Source organism: Rhinatrema bivittatum, chromosome 15, assembly GCF_901001135.1.
Source record: "Rhinatrema bivittatum chromosome 15, aRhiBiv1.1, whole genome shotgun sequence".
Taxonomy (NCBI): domain Eukaryota; kingdom Metazoa; phylum Chordata; class Amphibia; order Gymnophiona; family Rhinatrematidae; genus Rhinatrema; species Rhinatrema bivittatum.
Window position 1 is genome coordinate 38,913,491 of NC_042629.1, and position 20,218 is coordinate 38,933,708.

Below are 20,218 nucleotides of genomic sequence, written 5' to 3' on the forward strand. Positions count from 1 at the left end.
CTCATTAAAAAATGAATTTTAAAGGCCTGGTGCGTGCCAAAAATGGGAGATACGCAAGTATGTCAGGCCAGTGTGTTCTGTGCGGATTTTAAAAGGTGCCTGAGTACACACATATTTCCAGGTACGTGCACAAATAAGAATTTGCAAAAAAAGAGTGGAGCGTGGGCATGGTCTAGGAGGAAAATGGGCTTTCTGGACTTTAACATGAAATGTGTGCGGAAATATTTACATGCACACACATATCCCTGCCGCATAACCAATAAAGCCTCATTGAATAAGACAGTCTTTAATGCTTTATGAAAAAGTTTAAAACCAGCCAAAGCCCAAATATCCTCTGGCAAACTGTTCCAGAGCAGGACCTCTCCAATAGATAACCACCGATATCTGGTTTCCTAGAAATGCATTTCTTTAATCAAAGGCATCTTGAGATGTCTATCAGAAATTAGAAAGAAAAGAAAGGGCATTTCCTTGAAGGGATTCATAAATCGAAGTAAGAATGTTGAACTTAACTCTTTATTCCACAGGTAACTAGTGAAAATGAAAATGCATGGGGGAAACCATGTTCTGGAGGCAAGGCCTTTAAAATCAGCAATTCTGCTGAGTTTTGCAGTATCTGTAATGCTCGAATAAATTGAATTCTCATAGTCAACTATGGTTAAAACAAAAGCTTGCACTATGGTCTGGAAATAAGAGGGCTCTTGTAAAAGTCTTAAATTACGAAGTTGTTTCAATTTAAAATATCCATGGGATAATACAGATTTTATCTGTTTATTGTAACTAAACACAGGGTAAAAGATAAATCCTAAGTTAAGCAAGTGTTGCTTACCTGTAACAGGTGTTCTCACAGGACAGCAGGATGTTAGTCCTCACATATGGGTGACGTCAGTGGATGGAGCCCTGCCACGGAAAACTTTTCTGTCGGTTTCTATAAAGCTTTGACTGACGCTGGCACACTTAGTGAACTGAGCATGCTCAGCCTGCAATTATCCCTGTGACCACAGATGTCTCCCCTCAGTCTCGTCTTATAGCAAAAAGCGCAAGCGAAACTAAAATAATAAAACGTATGTAGACCCAACTCCACGGGGTGGTGGGTGGGTTTTGTGAGGACTAACATCCTACTTTCCTGTGAGAACACCTGTTACAGGTAAGCAACACTTATGGGTGAGTACCGAGCTGAGGATGCCCGAGAGTGTACGCAATGCACCCAAGACATGCAAAAGGCACAACGTCGGGGGTGGAATTTGGTAAGGAGGGCATCCAGAAACCCTTAACGGGTTGGTGGAAGGATGTTGGGTAGTTAAACCGAACAGAAGAGGAGAAGACGGACTGGCCAAACATGGAAGCATGCCGGCCAGTCTTATCAAAGCGATAATGGGCTGCGAAGGTATGGAGAGAGCTCCAGGTCGCAGCTTTACAAATATGTAAAAGCGGCACAGGCCGAAGGCCGAAGGCCAGTAAAAATAGAGGCGGCTTAATCAGGAAGGGGTTGAACCGTTAATCAGGTATCCCCACTCCTAAGTGGTACGCCAATTGGAATCGAGGCGTACCCATGTAGAGGATGTCTGGGGAGTAGAATCCGAGGGAGTAAGAGAAAACAGTGATGTAGAAATAAAGGGGGTAAACCCCCCCCCTTTTTTTTTTTTTACGACACGTGGTAAATCATGCCATTTTAAATGGTAAGATTTGTGTGTAGAAGGTTTTTGAGATGCTACCAGTACCTGAGAACATCAGTGAGTTCATGATATGAGACTGACCTGTGAGAAGGCGAATTGGTTACTGGTGTGATAGGTTGAGAAGTATGGGAAAGCATACTGGTCTCGGCCAGGACGTGGGTCTGAGAACAGTGAACCCCATCCCGGTGCAGCATAATAAGGGTGCTGGCTATGAGAGGCATCGAAAGAGACACATATAAGAGGCCTTTGTTGCAGCAAAGGCATCCATGGGAACGCATTGGAGACATGTGTAGGGAGTAGAATCTGTCCACCGTATGGTTTGATTCAGATGCAGAGGGCAAGTTCGGTTGACCTCAGCGCTAGAAGATTTTCCTCACTACACATATAATCCAAGACCATCCAAGAGGATGGAAACTTATGTGGAGAAGGTCTGCTAGTACGTTCAGTAAGTCTGTTAGATAAGTGGCCCGGGGATGCATGGAGTGAGCAAGGGCCAAGAGTAGAGCTGCACAGCTTCCTAGCAGAGCAGCTAAGAGGTTGTGCGTGCTTGTGTATTTGAAATACCACAATGTCACTATGCTGTCTGTCTGTATGCACAAAGGTTAAGAACATAAGAACATAAGAAAATGCCATACTGGGTCAGACCAAGGGTCCATCAAGCCCAGCATCCTGTTTCCAACAGTGGCCAATCCAGGCCATAAGAACCTGGCAAGTACCCAAAAACTAAGTCTATTCCATGTAACCACTGCTAATGGCAGTGGCTATTCTCTAAGTGAACTTAATAGCAGGTAATGGACTTCTCCTCCAAGAACATATCCGATCCTTTTTTAAACACAGCTATATTAACTGCACTAACCACATCCTCCGGCAACAAATTCCAGAGTCTAATTGTGCGTTGAGTAAAAAAGAACTTTCTCCGATTAGTTTTAAATGTGCCCCATGCTAACTTCATGGAGAGCCCCCTAGTCTTTCTACTATCCGAAAGAGTAAATAACTGATTCCCATCTACCCGTTCTAGACCTCTCATGATTTTAAACACCTCTATCATATCCCCCCTCAGTCGTCTCTTCTCCAAGCTGAAAAGTCCTAACCTCTTTAGTCTTTCCTCATAGGGGAGTTGTTCCATTCCCCTTATCATTTTGGTAGCCCTTCTCTGTACCTTCTCCATCGCAATTATATCTTTTTTGAGATGCGGCGACCAGAATTGTACACAGTATTCAAGGTGCGGTCTCACCATGGAGCGATACAGAGGCATTATGACATTTTCCGTTTTATTCACCATTCCCTTTCTAATAATTCCCAACATTCTGTTTGCTTTTTTGACTGCCGCAGCACACTGTACCGACGATTTCAATGTGTTATCCACTATGACACCTAGATCTCTTTCTTGGGTTGTAGCACCTAATATGGAACCCAACATTGTGTAATTATAGCATGGGTTATTTTTCCCTATATACATCACCTTGCACTTATCCACATTAAATTTCATCTGCCATTTGGATGCCCAATTTTCCAGTCTTACAAGGTCTTCCTGCAATTTATCACAATCTGCTTGTGATTTAACTACTCTGAACAATTTTGTGTCATCTGCAAATCTGATTATCTCACTCGTCGTATTTCTTTCCAGATCATTTATAAATATATTGAAAAGTAAGGGTCCCAATACAGATCCCTGAGGCACTCCACTGTCCACTCCCTTCCACTAAGAAAACTGCCCATTTAATCCTACTCTCTGTTTCCTGTCTTTTAGCCAGTTTGCAATCCACGAAAGGACATCGCCACCTATCCCATGACTTTTTACTTTTCCTAGAAGCCTCTCATGAGGAACTTTGTCAAACGCCTTCTGAAAATCCAAGTAAACTATATCTACCGGTTCACCTTTATCCACATGTTTATTAACTCCTTCAAAAAAGTGAAGCAGATTTGTGAGGCAAGACTTGCCCTGGGTAAAGCCATGCTGACTTTGTTCCATTAAACCTTCTGAAGAAAGTTGATATTTCTGAGATCCAGGATAGGCGGAGAGTAACTACTTTCTGTTGAAAGAAAGAATAGTGAAATTAAAACTCCTCCACCCCCCCTTCTGCGCTTTGTAGCGTCCAGGGGACTGTAACCTGAACCTTGGTACAAAGTGGGGTGGCCGCTCTGATATCTGGAAAGTTGAGAGACCAGGAGGTGTCCAACTGGCGGGGCTGATGTAATCTGGATATCATGTAATCTCCCACGGGAGCGTGAGCGGTAAAAGTCGTACCCGCATTTCTGTGTGCTATACAAGAAAACATCGAGACCTGTCGCCAGGTCTTGAGGTGGACTTGCAATTGAGACAGTGTTTGCTGAATCTTGTGTTTAGTAAATCAGCGAATGCATCTGGAATTTCGGTCCTTAATTAGGAACCAGAAACCAGAGTATTAATCAGTACAGAGTCCCGTTGCTAACAACGAGAGGATGTCCTGATGTAATCCCAAATGATTGATAGAGAGGTTCTCTTGGTATTGTGTCCGACTAGCTGGCAATAGCGATATGTGACACTAATACGGTTCTTGAAAGGCCAGACGACCTAGAACCTTTTGAACCATATGGCCCGATTTAGAGAACAGGTCTCAATGGGATTGTCGCTGAAGCGGGATTAGAGTTGAATACTTACCATCCGTCATAGATCGCAGAAGGACGAGCCGGCGAAGATTGACGGCTCCGTGGATTTCAGGAATCATCGAGGGATAGCCTGAAGGATGTACATGTCTGACTCAACTCTGTAACCTGGTATGGTAGCGCAGGTACAGAGGAGACAGACTGAGCGTGTCTGGCGCTACCACAGTAATTTGTGGCGGTCAGAACCCCGCACCGGTGTCGATGGGTAATGCCTCGGGTACAGGGGAGCCATGACTCATGAACCCGGTCCTCTTTTCAGTGGCTCAATGTATCGTGACGCCAGTGCAGAATTTCTCGGAACTCGGTCCAGTTATTCTGGAACACCGAGGACTGCCAGCACTGTGTGGAACAGTGGCGATGGCAGTAGCGATGTTGCTTGGCCCGGGCATTCTCCAGCACCGAGTAGGATAGCACGGATGTGCTGGATGGCATCGGTGGCAGACTGTCACCGTGCCGGTGACAATGAGTGCCACGGTGCTCGGCCTGGTCTTTCCCCAGTGCCAAGGTGGATGCCCTCGCTGTCTTGGATGGCGAATGATGACGGACTGTCAGCATGCCTGCACTGCTCCTGGCACTGTGTAGTGTCATAGGCTAATACGTGGCTTTAGTAAAGAACCCAAAACATAGAGCACTGTGTTTAGGTGAGGGCATTGTGTGTAGGTGCCATGTTAGTATTGATGGTATCGATGGCAGCATGGAGCGGCCTCGAGGGTATCGTCAAACATATATATGAAAAAATGTCGATGGCCCGGGCAGAGCAATGATAACAATGATGGAGGCACCGACGGCATCGATATAGGTATCGATGGAAATGATGTGGCATCGAAGGATCGAATAGACATCAATGGCATCGGGAAATTGATACCGGCATCGACGGAATCGATGGATGGAGACGGGTGCCGACGGCATCGGTGGCATGGCCAAGGGCATCGACCCGGGCGTTGATGGCATCAACCCTAGCATCGATGGAACTGACCTGGGCATCGATGGCATCCGCCCTGGCATCGATGACACCAATGGAAAAATCAGCGCCATGGATGAAAACATTGATGGCACTGAAAGAATCGATGTGGGGATCGATGGCATCAATGGACCACCGGGGGAGGGGTGTCGATGGTGTCGAAAAAGGCAGGACGGCCTGGAAGGGGGTACCAACAGTAGCGATGGGGGCATCGACTGCACGAAGGTACCGAGGTATGAATTCGACAGGGGGCCTTGGCGGCAACAGTAACCGTGAAAGTCCCTATCCCACTAGCACTAATAACCAGGCAGAGGGTCACAGGAGGACACTTGCAGGCTATGTGGGACTAACTGTGAAAACATAGGGAGAGGGAAGGCCGCAATTCGGTTGGTAGGCCAGGGAAACCGTAGTGAGGTGACAGGAACCGACCGAAAAACAGGGCATGGTACTCACCGAGAATTGATTAAACGTATGCAAGGAGAGACCCACACAGGGGAAAAACATTTGTGAAGTAAAAGTTTAAGTGTTTCCGTGAGTAAAAGTTGTGAGAATTTCTCACAGAGCTCCTAACCGCTATGCTTACTGCAGAGCGGAAAAAAGAAGACTGAGGGGAGACACCTGTGGTCACAGGGATATTTGCAGGCTGAGCATGCTCAGTGCACTCAGTGTGCCAGCGTCAGTCAAAGCTTTATAGAAACTTTGACAGAAATGTTTTCCGTGGCAGTGCTCCGTCCATTGACGTCACCCATATGTGAGGACTACCATCCTGCTTGTCCTGTGAGAACTAACAGATTCTTGAAATTGATTATTCTCAACAACTGAAATACAGGAAAGAATTTCAAGCTGAGGTTTTCTAGAAACCCATAGAGCCTCTGTTTTTGCTAAGTTATGAATTTAGAGCACTACTAGAAAGCCAGAACGACTATTGAAAGACAGGACAGAACTAAATCAATTGTCACCTGTATATTATCTGAGACCTCAAAATAAAGCTGTATGGCATCAGCAAAAACCTTAAAATAAATATTGAAATAATCTAAAATCTAACATAATAGTTGCAAACAGATATTAGACAGAGTGAATGCCAAAACACATCCCTGAGGGACATCTACGGGAGTCAATATCCAGTCAGAACACCGAGACCTAATTTAAACCTGAGATAACCACATAGAGGAAAAAGAGAGAAACTATTGGAGTACAGCTCCAATACCCAATGCTTTCAGTCTAGAGCGCAGTATTGCCTGATTCGGTAGATTGAATACATACGTGAGATGCAGATAAACAGCGATAACAGCCCTCCCAGAATCAACAGTTTGCAACAAATACGGTAATCATTAACTGATACAAGTACAGTTTCTGTATTATAATCGAAGCGAAAACCACATTGATTGTCATACAATATACTATAATCATTTAAAAAGTTCTTCAGTGGACTGAAAGCCACTTTTCCTAAAAGTTTTCCCAATGTTTCAAGATTACTGACATGAATTTACCATGAAAAACTCTGTTCAATTTTGATAGCAAACCGTAAGTAAAACCACAAAATTCAAGAAAAGGTAATAGAATATTCTTGTAAGGAGAGATATTTAATTAATTTTTTCAGTTGTATTTTTCTTTTCACATTTTGAACAAAGGCTTTCAAAAATCTTGTAGAAAATACCCTATGAAATGTGCATTTGCATATGTCATCTATCAATATAGAATTCTCAATTTTTATTGGCTTAAAAGGCCATGCAGAATACTGGAAGCCTTTCACACTCTTCTTTCTAAAACATTCTAAACAAAAGCTATATTATATATGTTACTACCCTGAAATAGGCTTAACAATGCTGGTCTTTAAAAGTTAAACATCTTAAAAATAAAATGTCACAATATAAGTTAAGTGACAATGGAGCAGATTTTCGAAAGGCCCGGTGGCGCACGTAAAGCCCCGGGGCACGTGTAAGTCCCAGGGCTTGAAAAAAGGGGGGGGGGCATGGGCGGGGAGGTCTGGGGCTGGAGCCCCCAGGCACAGCGGCTATTTGGCACTGTGCCCGAGTTTGCACACTGGCCATCAGCTGGTGCGCGCAACCTACGCCTGCCCGGAGGCAGGCGCAACTTATAAAATAAAGGTTGGGGGAGGGTTTAGTTAGGGCTGGGGGGTGGGTTAGGTAGGGGAAGGGAGGGGAAGGTGGGGGGGGGGGGGGCGGAAGGAAAGTTCCCTCCAAGGCTGCTCCGAAATGGCCTCTGAGGGAACGGGGAAAGCCATCGGGGCTTCCCTAGGGCTCGGCATGCACAAGGTGCATCCCCTTGCGCGTGCCGACCCCAGATTTTATAACATGTGCACGGCTGCGTGCGCATGCCATAAAATTGGGCGTACATTTGTGCACGCTGGGTTGCGAGCACAAATGTACCCCCGCGCATACATCTTAAAATCCGGCCCAATATCTTTAAGAAATTTGATTAAAGCAGCCTATTATTATTATGGCTTATACAACAGCCATTATTAGAGATATGTATTTAGATGATCCAAATGTGAAAATTGTGACAAATGAGTCTGTTTTTGGTTTACTACAATTGAGCCAAAACATCAGCTCATCTGAAAATGACTGAACATTTTCAGATTATTCATTTTGGCAAATAGCACGCATCATTTGCCTAAACAAATGATCTAAATGGGTGAAGTGACTTGCACAAAGTCAGAAAAAGCATCAGTGGGAGAAGCAGGATTTGAACCCTGGCTTCCCTAGTTCCCAGCTAGTGCTCTAACCCATACGCTACTTCTTCAATAAACAACTTAATTTCTTTACTCTCTCCTTTGTGGCTTGTTTTTATTTCATGAGCAGAAAATAACATGAGGGGATAATCCAACCATCAAAGACGAATAGCCACTAAGAGGAGGAAGAACATCCAAGGTTCAACAATGTCCATCAAATTCAAAATTTTTTATTATATATAGGCAAGCAGAGTAAATCAATCATCAGCATCAAGTCAAATACTACTGTCACTAAATTCACAGTCCCCCGACATGGGCTGTGTTTCGAAAAGACTGCATCAAGAGGGAACTCACAAATAAGATACTCATCTAAAAATGAGAGGTGTATAATAAGCACTGAATCCCGAAACGAGTAGAGAAATATTTAGAGGGTTTCTGAACCAAGCTTAAAGGTAATTATTTAATTCTTCAGAGCTTTCCCAATTATTTTGTCTGATAGAGTGAAAAACAGGATTTAGATCGGGCAGGTAAGCTCTGAAAAGGCTTAAGAGAGCGTTAAGTTGAATAAAGAAGAGAGCTTTTGTTGAATAAAGAAAAAAATTCTAGTGGCCGATTAGGTTGCACAATATGCTATTCCTGCAGATCCCAAAGCTTGATAGCGATACTACGGAAGCATTGGCTGCACTCTATATTCCAGGAACAACTGTTGGTAGCTTATACAAAAGGTAGAAACTTAAAAGACATGTTAGAAAAGTCAATGTTTATTGAGCCAAGTAATATGGCACCCATGGATTTAAGAAGACACAAACCTTGTGGCAGTTGTTCCATGTGTCACTATTTATCTTCATAGCAAGATCCAGCCTCTGGCCAATCCTTTGACATAAAGCGATATACTGACTGCATGTCAAAAAATGTCATATATGCCATCTGATACCCTTGTGATTTGCTATATATTGGACGCACAAAGCATATGATTAAAACTCGGCTTTCCAAACACAAAAGCTGCATCTCTACTAAAAAATTACAGGCTCTGATGATCTCCCATTGCATTGAAAGTTCACACCAGTTTGTAGATTTACAATGGTGGGTCACTGAACAGATAATATCTACAGGACATGAATTAAATTTAGAATACAAACTCAATTTTAGAGAACAATTTTAGATTTTTATAGTCAATTCCATTGCTCCATATGGCTTAAATGATGAAACTGACTGGTATTCTCTGCTGTAATGTTTGAATGATTTTTTGGATTTTTTTTCTCTCTTCCTCCTTCCTCCTCTGTTTTGTTTTTTTTTAGCATAGTGACTAGTGACATCATGTTCTTTATCAATTGCCAATTGGAAGCTTTGGTTAGCCAACAGATCAATATAAATATCAGTATTCTTCCGGGGTTGGTCTTGAACCAGGAGAATAGATGAGCATGTCATGGATGGTGTGTATATCTCTTAACTTGTCGTGCTACAAGCTAGTATTCTATACTTATGTGTTTCATTTGTATTTCAGCATATGATTTCTATAAGACAATCCCCTGAAGCAGAGATTTACTTCAAAACACGGCACGTGTTAGGACTGATTGGATTACTCTATATGCCAAACAATATAAAGATAAGTGGACTTTCAATTTTAATTGCAAAAAATAAACAAACCCCCAAAAATGTTTCATTTCTCTGGACCAATGATTATTGAAAAAGCAAGGAAGGTCTAAGACCAGTAGTGCTTAGTATGATGGTCCTTTTGCTCATTTCATTCAATTAAGTGTGGTTTCTTTGGTAAGTTTTGTTTTTATTTCATGACATCTTGCTCTGAAATGCAGCTATTTTCCCATTAGAATGGAAAAAAATATCTTTAAATTTGAGTCCTTGCGTTTTTGCCAATAAAGTAAGTTAAATATTAGACGTGGTTTTCATTTTGCACACCTTTGTGTTTTACAAAATGGAAAGAAATACACAAAACCACTCAAAGAGTTTGCTAAATTTTCATTCAACCAGCTTTCAACATACCCAAGTCATCCATCTTCAGTATGTAGAAAATTAATTAAAGGAAAACCTCATGGGATTTCCCTGGGAGGCCCCTTGGCCTGGCTTTATATATTTCTGTCTGTACAAGTTTAAAAGTTTGCAAAAGAAAAGTCTGTAATCACCAAAGAAACAGAATGTAATAAGCAACTTCCTTATTATCGGATCGTGTACCAACAGCAACCCAAAATATGAAAGCTCTGACTGGCACAGAAGAAACAGACACCTTATAAGTGATCTTAAGACATCGATAACAAGCAAACAAATCAATTGTCAGTATATCATACTCTGCATATTCATCAATATTCAATGAATTACATAAAATTAGGTATAAGTTCTTGGAAGTCATACCTATGCATAAGCTTACGTGTTACCTACGTGATAACAGCTTTATGTGATAAACAACTCTAAGTATTACTATATATGGTAATGCTTTAGTTACTAAATGATATATACATGTTTAAATATTTTCCTAGCATGCTGTAGCTATGTTATTTTCAGTTCTCTAGCTTTTCGTTTTTTCTATAGCTAGGCCTAAAAAGTGCAGTTGCAGTCCTTAATGACAGCTACTTAGCATAACCTAAGCAAGGAACCTCAAAAGCCAGAGTTCCTGAAATTTATGACAAGTATCGTCAAGCTTTACACTCAACAACAAAGCACATTTAACTATTGGTCTCAACAGAAGTCTGATGTCAGCATTCATTCTGATACATTCTTCTATCACACACGTAGACCAGTGATGAGGATAAACAAAGAAGAAGTGTTTTGTATTTAACTGCAGAATGAATTATGTTCTCATCCCTCAATAAAAATAAAGAAATGGGATGCTTAAGTTCTCTCTGTAGAGCAACTCAAGTGATTTTGCAATTCTTCTTGACCTGGCTTTGCTCACAGTTGTTTTTTTTTGTTTTTTTTTCTTACTGATAAATCTTTTGGTATCCTACATCTGCATTTTCTTCTAAATGGTAATAAGTGGTTCTAAGACTCAGATCTGCTTCTGGGTTTTAATAGATTTCAAATTCAGATTTAAAAAAATAAGTGGAATATGGTTTAAATACAATTCATTTTTTTTATTCAGTCACATTTCAAAATATTTATAACTTCAAAACATATAGAGTTTGGTGTGATGTACTTGGCTAATCATGCAGAGTAGCATGTTGAGAAATGGAGGGAAAAGTAAGCTTTTTAAAACAATTCTTACAGTTTAATCCTATTTTTAAGACATATGTTATAGATTTTTCTTTGATTCAACTGAATTTAATGATTTGCTCCCTCAGAAATAGTTATTGGAGGAGCAGGAGAGGTTCTAACGAGCAAGAAAATCTGCAGGGCCTACCGGAGGGGAGGACTGTGATTCCCGGCCCCAACTGAGTTGCCGCTGCCTCACGTGTGACGTCATCATTGCCGGACCGGCGGGGTCCTTAAAGCTGGCCTATTGAGAAATCATTTTGAGGAGCAGGAGAGGTTCTAAGGAGCAAGAAAATCTGCAGGGCCTACCGGGGGTGAGGACTGTGATTCCCAGCCCCAACGGAGTTGCAGCTGCCTCCAGTGTGAAGTCACCATTTCCAGACCGGCGGGGTCCTTAAAGCTAGGCCTTTCCCGGTTCACCCAGGTTGAAAAACTTCAGACAGGCTTGATCCAAGGTGATATGTTGAATGCTAGGAAAATTGAAATGATTGAAAATCAAATAAGATATAACAATTTAAGAATCCTGAATTTCCCTAACGTAAAATTAATATCTCCCTATGAGCAATTTAAGAATTATATGTTGGAAATTTTGAAATTAACTGAAGGAGAGATACCAATAGTTGAAAAAATATTCTTTATAGCTATGGGGGAAAAGTAGAATGGAAATAGTCCACAGAATATACAACAGGGTGAATCAAGCAATTTAACAGCCTTTTTGGAACAGACTATGTCTGAGCAGGTTGAATTTAGGGGCACTTTATGTGTCAAATTTTCGAAGAGCACAGATAGAGATAAGATACTTAAGTTATCTTTGAAAAATAGAGAAAAATTATATCTAGGTCAAAAGATCTGGACCTTCCCTGATATTACTAGGGTAACAAGTCCGTAGAAAAAATTTCCTACAAATGGTTCAGGAAGTAAAATCATAAGGGCCCAGTGTACTATATATTACCCAAGTAAATGTGTGGTTAAATACCAACAGGAAAGGTTTGTGTTTCTTGAACCGAGTGAGTTGAGAAGTTTTCTTGATGCACGATTGCCTGTCACTGTAGCCTAGTCTAAGGAATGTAATGTATGCACCATTATTTTTTTCTTCTGAAAGTTGCTAAGTATTGCTAAAATTGTTAACCAACCAGTCTCTTTTTTGTTTATAACAGGGGATTCCTTTATTCAATAATATGTTTGTAAATTTCTTGTACCTTTGTTAAGACAAGCGAACATTGCTGTCAGTATTGTTTATAAGATTAATAAAATATAAATTAAAAAAAAAAAGGCTAGGCCTTTCCTAAGCACGTCGCACTCGCCGGCGTGCCACCCAAGAGGCGCGCACGACTTAGCTCCGACTTTGCTTCCAACTTGGTCTCGACGAGTATTTGGACTTTTCTAGCTTAACTTTTCAGCCTTGAATATAAATCCTACGAGGAAATAAAACTTCTCCGAATCCTCCACTTAAAAGGATCTAAGGACAGATTAAGGAGAGGTCGTGTTGGTAAGACTCTTGAATAATTGTTTTATTTCTTAATTAAATATCATGCCCCATACAAAAAGAAAGGGACGATTGTGGCTCAAGTCCCCTGCCCCAGCACAAAGTCTCCCTTTACAATCACGAATCGATGGTTTTTTCACCCCCCGGCTTCAGCCTCAATGCCTGGTGCAAAGCCTGCTGAGGGAGCAGGCTCGGAACATAGCCTGTTCCTCTTGGACAATCAAATATCTTTGAGCCCAGGCGTACCTGTTACTCCCTCTCCCCCAGTCCAAGGCAACCTACAAGGAACCACCCAGAACTTACGGCCACTGGCTGGTGGGAATCTGGGAGCAGAGGGGGGAATTGAGGATATTGCTTTGGAAACCGGACATGTGAATGGTTATGATATGAAATTGATAATGGAATAGAGGGGAAAATGTTACATGAACATGTTGGAATAGCTAAGGATATGAAAGATCAAGGGGGAGGGGGGTGGGATAGAGACTCTGCAGAAGAGATCCAAATGGCAAAAATTTCTTACCTGTTAATTTTCTATGCCAGTCCAGTCCAATCCAAACAGGTGGCTTATGTCCCCCTACCAGCAGGAGGCAGCAGAGAATACAGACTTTTTCCATGACATCATCATTATATTGGCAAGGTGCAGCACAGAGAAAGCAGAGTTGCTTACCTGTAACAGGTGTTCTCCAAGGACAGCAGGATGTTAACCTTCACATGGGTGACATCATCAGATGCAGCCCTGGTCAGGAACTTTGATCTCAAAGATTCCAGAACTTTCAAACATGCCTTACTGAGCATGTGTAGCTGTAGTTATCACCCTGCCCCCTAGGCAAAGTCCCTCAGTCCATGATAGAGCTCATATATGGAGAAACTAACTCCCAGGAAAGGCAGGTGGGTTTCATGAGGACTAACATCCTGCTGTCCTTGGAGTGGACTTCCTAAACCCTCTACCTAACCTGCCTCCCTTTTACTCTACTAGCTCCGACCCCTAAAACCCTGTTGACTACCCTAAATTTGATTATTTTCACTACTTACCCGCAGTCCATAGCAGCAGTAACTTATGCAGTCATCGGATCCCGGCGACCGCTTGTGTGTGACTACTTAATGGCGCTGTCCTGGCCCGCCCACACCTCTTTTTGCGAAATCCTTTCCAATGCACATACCGGAAGATATGCACGTGGCTGCAGGCCTCTTAAATCCGCGCAGCCCAGTCATGCGTATATCTCCCGGATTTGCCGCGCACAGGGCTTTTAAAATGTGCCCTTAATTAAATAAAAGTGGTGATAAGCAGAGGTATTTTCAGCATGCAAAGCTGCATTATTCTGTCTCCACAGCTATATCACAGCTGAGCCGTGTCAGTTAAAATCAAGCTGTTAAATAACACATGGGAAAATCAACTTGCAAAAATCCTTTAGAGGTAAACAAGATAGAAATTGAAGCCTATCAATAAACCGTACAATGAAGAATATGTGGTGAGTCAAGGAATGCCCTCAACAGCAGCTGCACTGTATTTTCACTGCTGCCAGGTCACCGTTAGAAGCACTGCATGACTTTCAAAGGCGGAACTTCCTTTTAACGGCAACAAAAAACAGACAGTACTAACATATCCCTCTATTTGTTTTACTTCACTGGTTCCTTTTTGAAGTTCAGTTTCTTTAACTTTCAAATAAATTCCTAGTCTGGCTCCACCTTCTGTTATTCTGCAGTTATTCTGCTTCACTTACATGCCACTCCCAGTTTCATGTTCTCATGTCCAGCCCTCGCTCAATGTGGGCCTCTTCTGGTTGTTGCGCTCTCCCTTACTGTTCCATAACCTTGGAATAAGTGAGCTGCAGACAGTCTGAAGCCCTTAATTCTCCCTTCTCGTCCAGTCTCCATTACCATTCCCTCTGCTTTTAAACTTACCTATCGTGATGCTTAACATTTCCTTGTTCCAGTTTGTCTAGTTTTTGGTTCTCTTTGCTTTATGCCATTTTGCTACTTCTTATACTAGCCTACTTTTGTTTCTTTGATTTTTTTTTATTTTATTGATTTTATATCATAACAAAGATGATTTTAAAGGTAGTATTGCAAAATATATCATCCACATCTAATGTACAACAAGGTAAATTGTCAACGGCACTCTTAAAAGCAACTATGAAGAGTGATATTTATATGTTCTGGTTTCATCTACCCTTTTCAGTGAGTTGTTCTTGGAATACACTTTGGGTAGGCTGCCATACAGCCATTAAAAGCTCAGACACACAGACTACTCATTTGATTAACAATAATAATAAAAAAAAATAAAAACAACCTAACTTCATAGTAATGAATTTTTTGTTTATCTGGTAATCTTTGCAGTCACTTTAGCTTTGTTACATTTGCTCATGGATCTCGGTCCATGAATATATTGATTCTGTCTAGATATGTACAGTATAGTTCATAAACACAGGCTGTCTAGAAGCACGAAAGCATTTATTAATTTAGTCAGTCATTACTCACACAACTAGCTCACAAAATTATTCTGGCATCAAATGAATGCATTGTACAGTACCATAAAGTACACAATGAAGTACTGAAGGCTTTTTGTATATATGAAGCTGCAGATACTTCTAGCTGCTTAGCAACATAATTTCTTTATTATTTAGTTATTGTTTTATTTTTAATTTAATGCTAGTGAAAGTTGGCAGATTGAAAGCACTTATATCAGAATACTCACATTTATCTACAGAACAGATACAGCATGAGCACTTATACAACAATATAAGCTTCCTTCATAGTGCACTGCTAATGTAATTCAACCATGCTCTGGCTGCAACTATTTGTCTTTTTTTTTTTTTTTTTTTTTTTGCATTTTCATGTGAATTTAGTACTCATGAAATATGCTAGATTGACATTTCTGGAAGTCAAAGTCTACCATTAGTCCCCAGAATAGGAATATCATGAGATGCTCTACGCTTCCTCACACTGGCCTGCCAATGACCACTGAGCATGTTTTGAAAGGCCCATCTTAAGAGGATGAAAGGGAAATTCAATTTCCATGTAGCTCTGATCCTTGATTTCACTGCTGAGTCTGCCAACAAGAGTGCTGGTTTCAATGATGTGCCAAATCAGCAGCATTCAAATCAAAGGTGTAACTCAAAACAGGTTGTGAACCCTTAAAAATAGCATGCCAGGCAATGTATCGGGTTTATCCTCACAGAAAGTTTGATGCGTATTGTCAACAATGGCACTGTATATCAAATTTTCTCCACTAAAAACATGAGGATATGCCAAATCTGCTGTCTGGAGTGTGATTCTTAGGGGTGCTTGGGATTTTAATAATACCTGCTGGGATAAGGATTCACAAAGTCGGTTTGTTTCAAAAAGGACACCAAATGAGTCACTTACGGCATTATGCCAATGTTATGTGACTCTAGAGCAGGGCTGCACAACTCCAGTCAGTAGATCCACTAACAGCTCTGGTTTTCAAGATAACCATAAGATGAAAATTCTTCACCATACACATGCAAACACATCGGATGAATATTTATTGAGGAACATAAGGAGAAAGGGGGAGAAGGAATAGAGTCTATATTGAAATTAAGTTGGTTCCCATAGCTACTTCATACATTGTAAAGAAGAAAAGGAACAGGATTCAACCCCAAACAACAAAACTACTCTGTGTGTGACAAATACCCCTGAAGCAACACATGCACATGCCATTTGCTACCAGAAACAAATGCAGCCAGGAAGATGATGTTGGGGCTTGTCTCAATCCCCTTTTTTTTTAGATTTTGAATAAAGGAAGTTATTTTATCAATTGGGGTAAATGTTGTGCATTTCTTCTTCTTAAAATGTTCTGAGTATGCCCAAATGTCCCCACTGGAAGGATACATATGCTTATGCCCAGTCTTAAAATATGCTTCCTTTATATGCAAAATATATACAATGCTACCAATCTGAAAACAGACAAAAAAAAGGCTAGAATTCATCTGTTATCAAAGATAATGATAAACTTCTGCTGGTGACTCAAACGTTTACTATTAGATTTACATTCCCACTGTTGCTAAAAGTTTTTAAGTTAAACAATTTTATATAAAAATGCAATAAACAACATTTATATTACCAACATCATTTGTTTCCACTAATCTTGAACTAAACACTTCACAATTTCTCCTTTAGGAATACGGTTCCAAACTGACAAAACAGTCAAAATCTCATGTATCTGAGATTAAATCCAGAGCCATCCATGGCAAGGCTCCCACCCTTCACCAAACAACCAATTTACTTGAATGCAAAAGAATTCACATTTCCATTGGAGTCTTACTACACTGTAATAGTGCTAAAACTGTACAACTCAGGACAAGGTGATTCCAGTATGCATTAACTTTTATTTTATAAAAATTATTACTGATTAATAATGCAGGATTACTTACTGTAATGTTCTCTGATGATAGCTCAGTGGATTCAAACATATGGGACATGTGTCCTGCTCTGTGGGTATTATCAGAGAAGAGTGGAGAATTTTCCGAAGAAAAAAAGCTTCAGAGTCTATGGTGTTATGGTATCACGCAGCAGCAGGCCAACTGCCATTCAGTTCAATGATTAGCAATAATAATTATTATTATTATAATAAAAGGTTGAAGAGCGGCTTTCCAAAAAGGGAGGTGGATGAGTTGTGCATCTCCACTGAGCTGCTTCAGTAGAGAACAAAGCATTGCAGGTAAGTAATTTCACTTTCTCTGATAATGAGTAACATTGAAGGCACAAATATGGGAATAATGATAGGGTGAAGAGACCCCCAACACATCAGGTGGGAAAGGCTGAAAATCCTATTTTTCCCCTAAAGAGGCTGACTGTAGAGAAATGGAGCAGTCAGAACTGCAATAAAAGCAACATTAATTGGTAAATTAATTCATCATCATCATCATCTATCCTGAGTTAGGCAACAGTGCCTATTCTGGCTTCATTATAGATCACCATTGATTATTATTTTCCTAGGTCTGACTGGATTTCTTTTTCCTGTAGATCAATAATGAAGATCTTTTGAAATCTTTCATGTTTCATTTTTCCCATGTTTCTATCATTCTTTCTAATGTCTGAATTTCCTATTCGCTGAATACATATTAACTTCTCTTTTTGTTATCTTTATTCCTAATCCTATCATGCCTATTATAATCTTTAACAGATTTCAAAATGTTAATATCTATCTGAATTCTGCTAATAGCTACTAAATATTATATACAACTTGTATTTTAGATCTATAGAAAAGTGTTATGTTTCTCTTCAAGTTTTCCATTTAATATTTTATAGATGGCACCATAAATTGATTGGAATTAACATAATGTATTCATTATATCATTGTTACAGCTAAAGTAGACATCACAACCAAGATAATTAAAATGTGAAACTTGATCAAGAGCATAGTTGTCAAGAACAACCTTAGTTCTAAATCATTTTCAATTTAAACCCCATCATCTGTTTTCTTTAAGGATATTTTAAGAATATGAAGGTAATTTTGGAATAGCACATATAGGGTTGAAGTATGCATGTAGAAAGTTTACGCGGACTTCAGCCCTAATTTTCAAAGTGGACTTATGTGCATAAGCACGCTTTAAAAATTAGTTGGTACGTGCATACCCCTGTATGACATATGTGCACACATTTATGTCTGCTTGGGGCCAGGTGGAAATGTGTATGTGTCTATTTATACACCTACTTTCGAAAATCAAAATTATGCATGTAAATGGTTTCCCTCTCCGCAACTCCACCTCTGGGAATGCCTCTTTCAAATATGCATAAAGTCTACATTTAAGTGTACAACTCCTGGGGCAATTTTCAAAAAGGTTTTAAGCACAAAAATACTTATGAAAATTAACTTCTGATTTTTAGATGCATTTCTCTAGTGTGAAAGTGCCTATTATTGATGGTGTGTGCATCTGTCTATCTATAAAAATGTTGGACCTTAAAAACTACGCAACAGATTTGGCAGAAATCTGGTATCTGGGATGGAGATTAAAATGTCAAAGAAATAATTTTGTTTTAAAATGGTACAAAACTACAATTGTCTAATAACTTTTAGTCTCAGTCCCTTGCAACAAATTTCACTTACTTGGAGGAAGGGAATTGTACCACTGTGTCATGCTTCTAGCAAACACTTTCTATCTCGTTGAAGTTCACTGTCCATTCTATGCAATACTAGTGTAAAACATAGAAACACAGTGGTAGAAAAAGATCATATGGTCTATCTAGTCTGCCCATCCAGACCAACTGCAACAGCTGAATCCAGGATGCTGTTAAGATGCTGAAATCTCTGTCTTAAGAGTTTCTTATAAAACAAAAAAAGTCTTTGAATCTCAAGAGGAAAATTCCGCTCGAGTGAAATTTATAAGAAAAAGTTATCAAGTCTAAAAAGACACACCACAGAGTGGCATTATTATTTGATTGAAATTCACAGAAGATTGAAGTAAAGAAAATTTTTTTAGAAAAATCAATTAAAGAATAAGAGAGGTTTTAAGACTAGTGATTGTAACAACTGGCCATTCAGATTCTGCAAAATCAGATTCTTTACCAGTACCGAGGTCTTTTCCTCTTAACAAAAATAATATATACGTTTTTTGGGATAAAAATAAAGGATAACATTTTAACTGTTGAGTATAAAATTTCAAACATACTTAGTGGAGACTCATATGAATATGTATTAGTGGTTTCATTGTACTAGTCATTGGTATTTAAATGTATATCATATCTCCCTTCACCCATCTTTCCTCTAGGATATATATATTTAGGTATTTAAGTCTGTTCCCATATGCTTTACAATGTAGTCCACAAACCATTTTAGTAGTCACCCTCTAGATCAACTCCATCTGGTTTATAACCTTTTGAAGCTGTGATCTCCAGAATTGTACACAGTATTCCAAATGAGGTCTCACCAGGGACTTGTACAGGGGCACCACCATCTCCATTTTTCTGCTGACAATTTCTCTCCTTATATAGCCAAGCATCTTTCTGGATTGTGCTGTAACCTTATCTATCTGTTTGCCACCTGAAGATCATCATTACGATCACCCCCAGTTCCTGTTCTTGTTTTGTGCACAAAAGAATTTCACCCCTAAACAATACCACTCCACTGGGATTTTGCAGTCAAAATGCATGACCCTACATTATTTTTAGCATTAAATCTTAGCCAGCAGACTCTAGACCATTCCCAGGTTTAGCTAAATCCCTCCTGTTTTCTACAACTTCAAAGGGGTCTAACCTGTTGCAGATTTTAGTATCGTTCACAAAAAAACCCAAACCTTTCCTGATAGTCCCTCCACAATATCGCTTACAAAAATGTTGAGAATAACTAGTCCAAGGACCAATCTTTATGGCACACTGCTAGTAATGTCCCTCTTTTTGAAGTGAACGCTATTTACCACTAACCTTTTAGTCTCCCACTCAACCAGTTCCAGTGAATCATCTTAGGGCCCATAACAAGGGTGTTCAGTTTATTTATGTGTTACGAGCGCGGAGGCGCGGTCGCTTCTGGTGGGAGATGTGAGCCCTTGGATTGCCACGCCACTCAGGGAGGAGCCCTGAGAGCACAGCGAGAGGTG

General features: G+C 40.2%; 1 protein-coding gene across 12 annotated transcripts in view; it reads right to left on the bottom strand.

Moving 5' to 3' along the window:
• ZBTB20 (zinc finger and BTB domain containing 20) overlaps positions 1–20,218 on the bottom strand; it is a 1,517,062-nt gene that overhangs the window by 849,242 nt on the left and 647,602 nt on the right. For 2 of the 12 annotated variants that reach the window (XM_029578310.1, XM_029578316.1), the window contains exon 3: positions 11,486–11,646. The exons of the other annotated variants lie outside the window; for them this stretch is intronic. The gene's annotated coding sequence lies outside the window, so the exon portion shown is untranslated. The remainder of the gene's footprint in view (positions 1–11,485; positions 11,647–20,218) is intronic. 12 annotated transcript variants of the gene reach the window in all.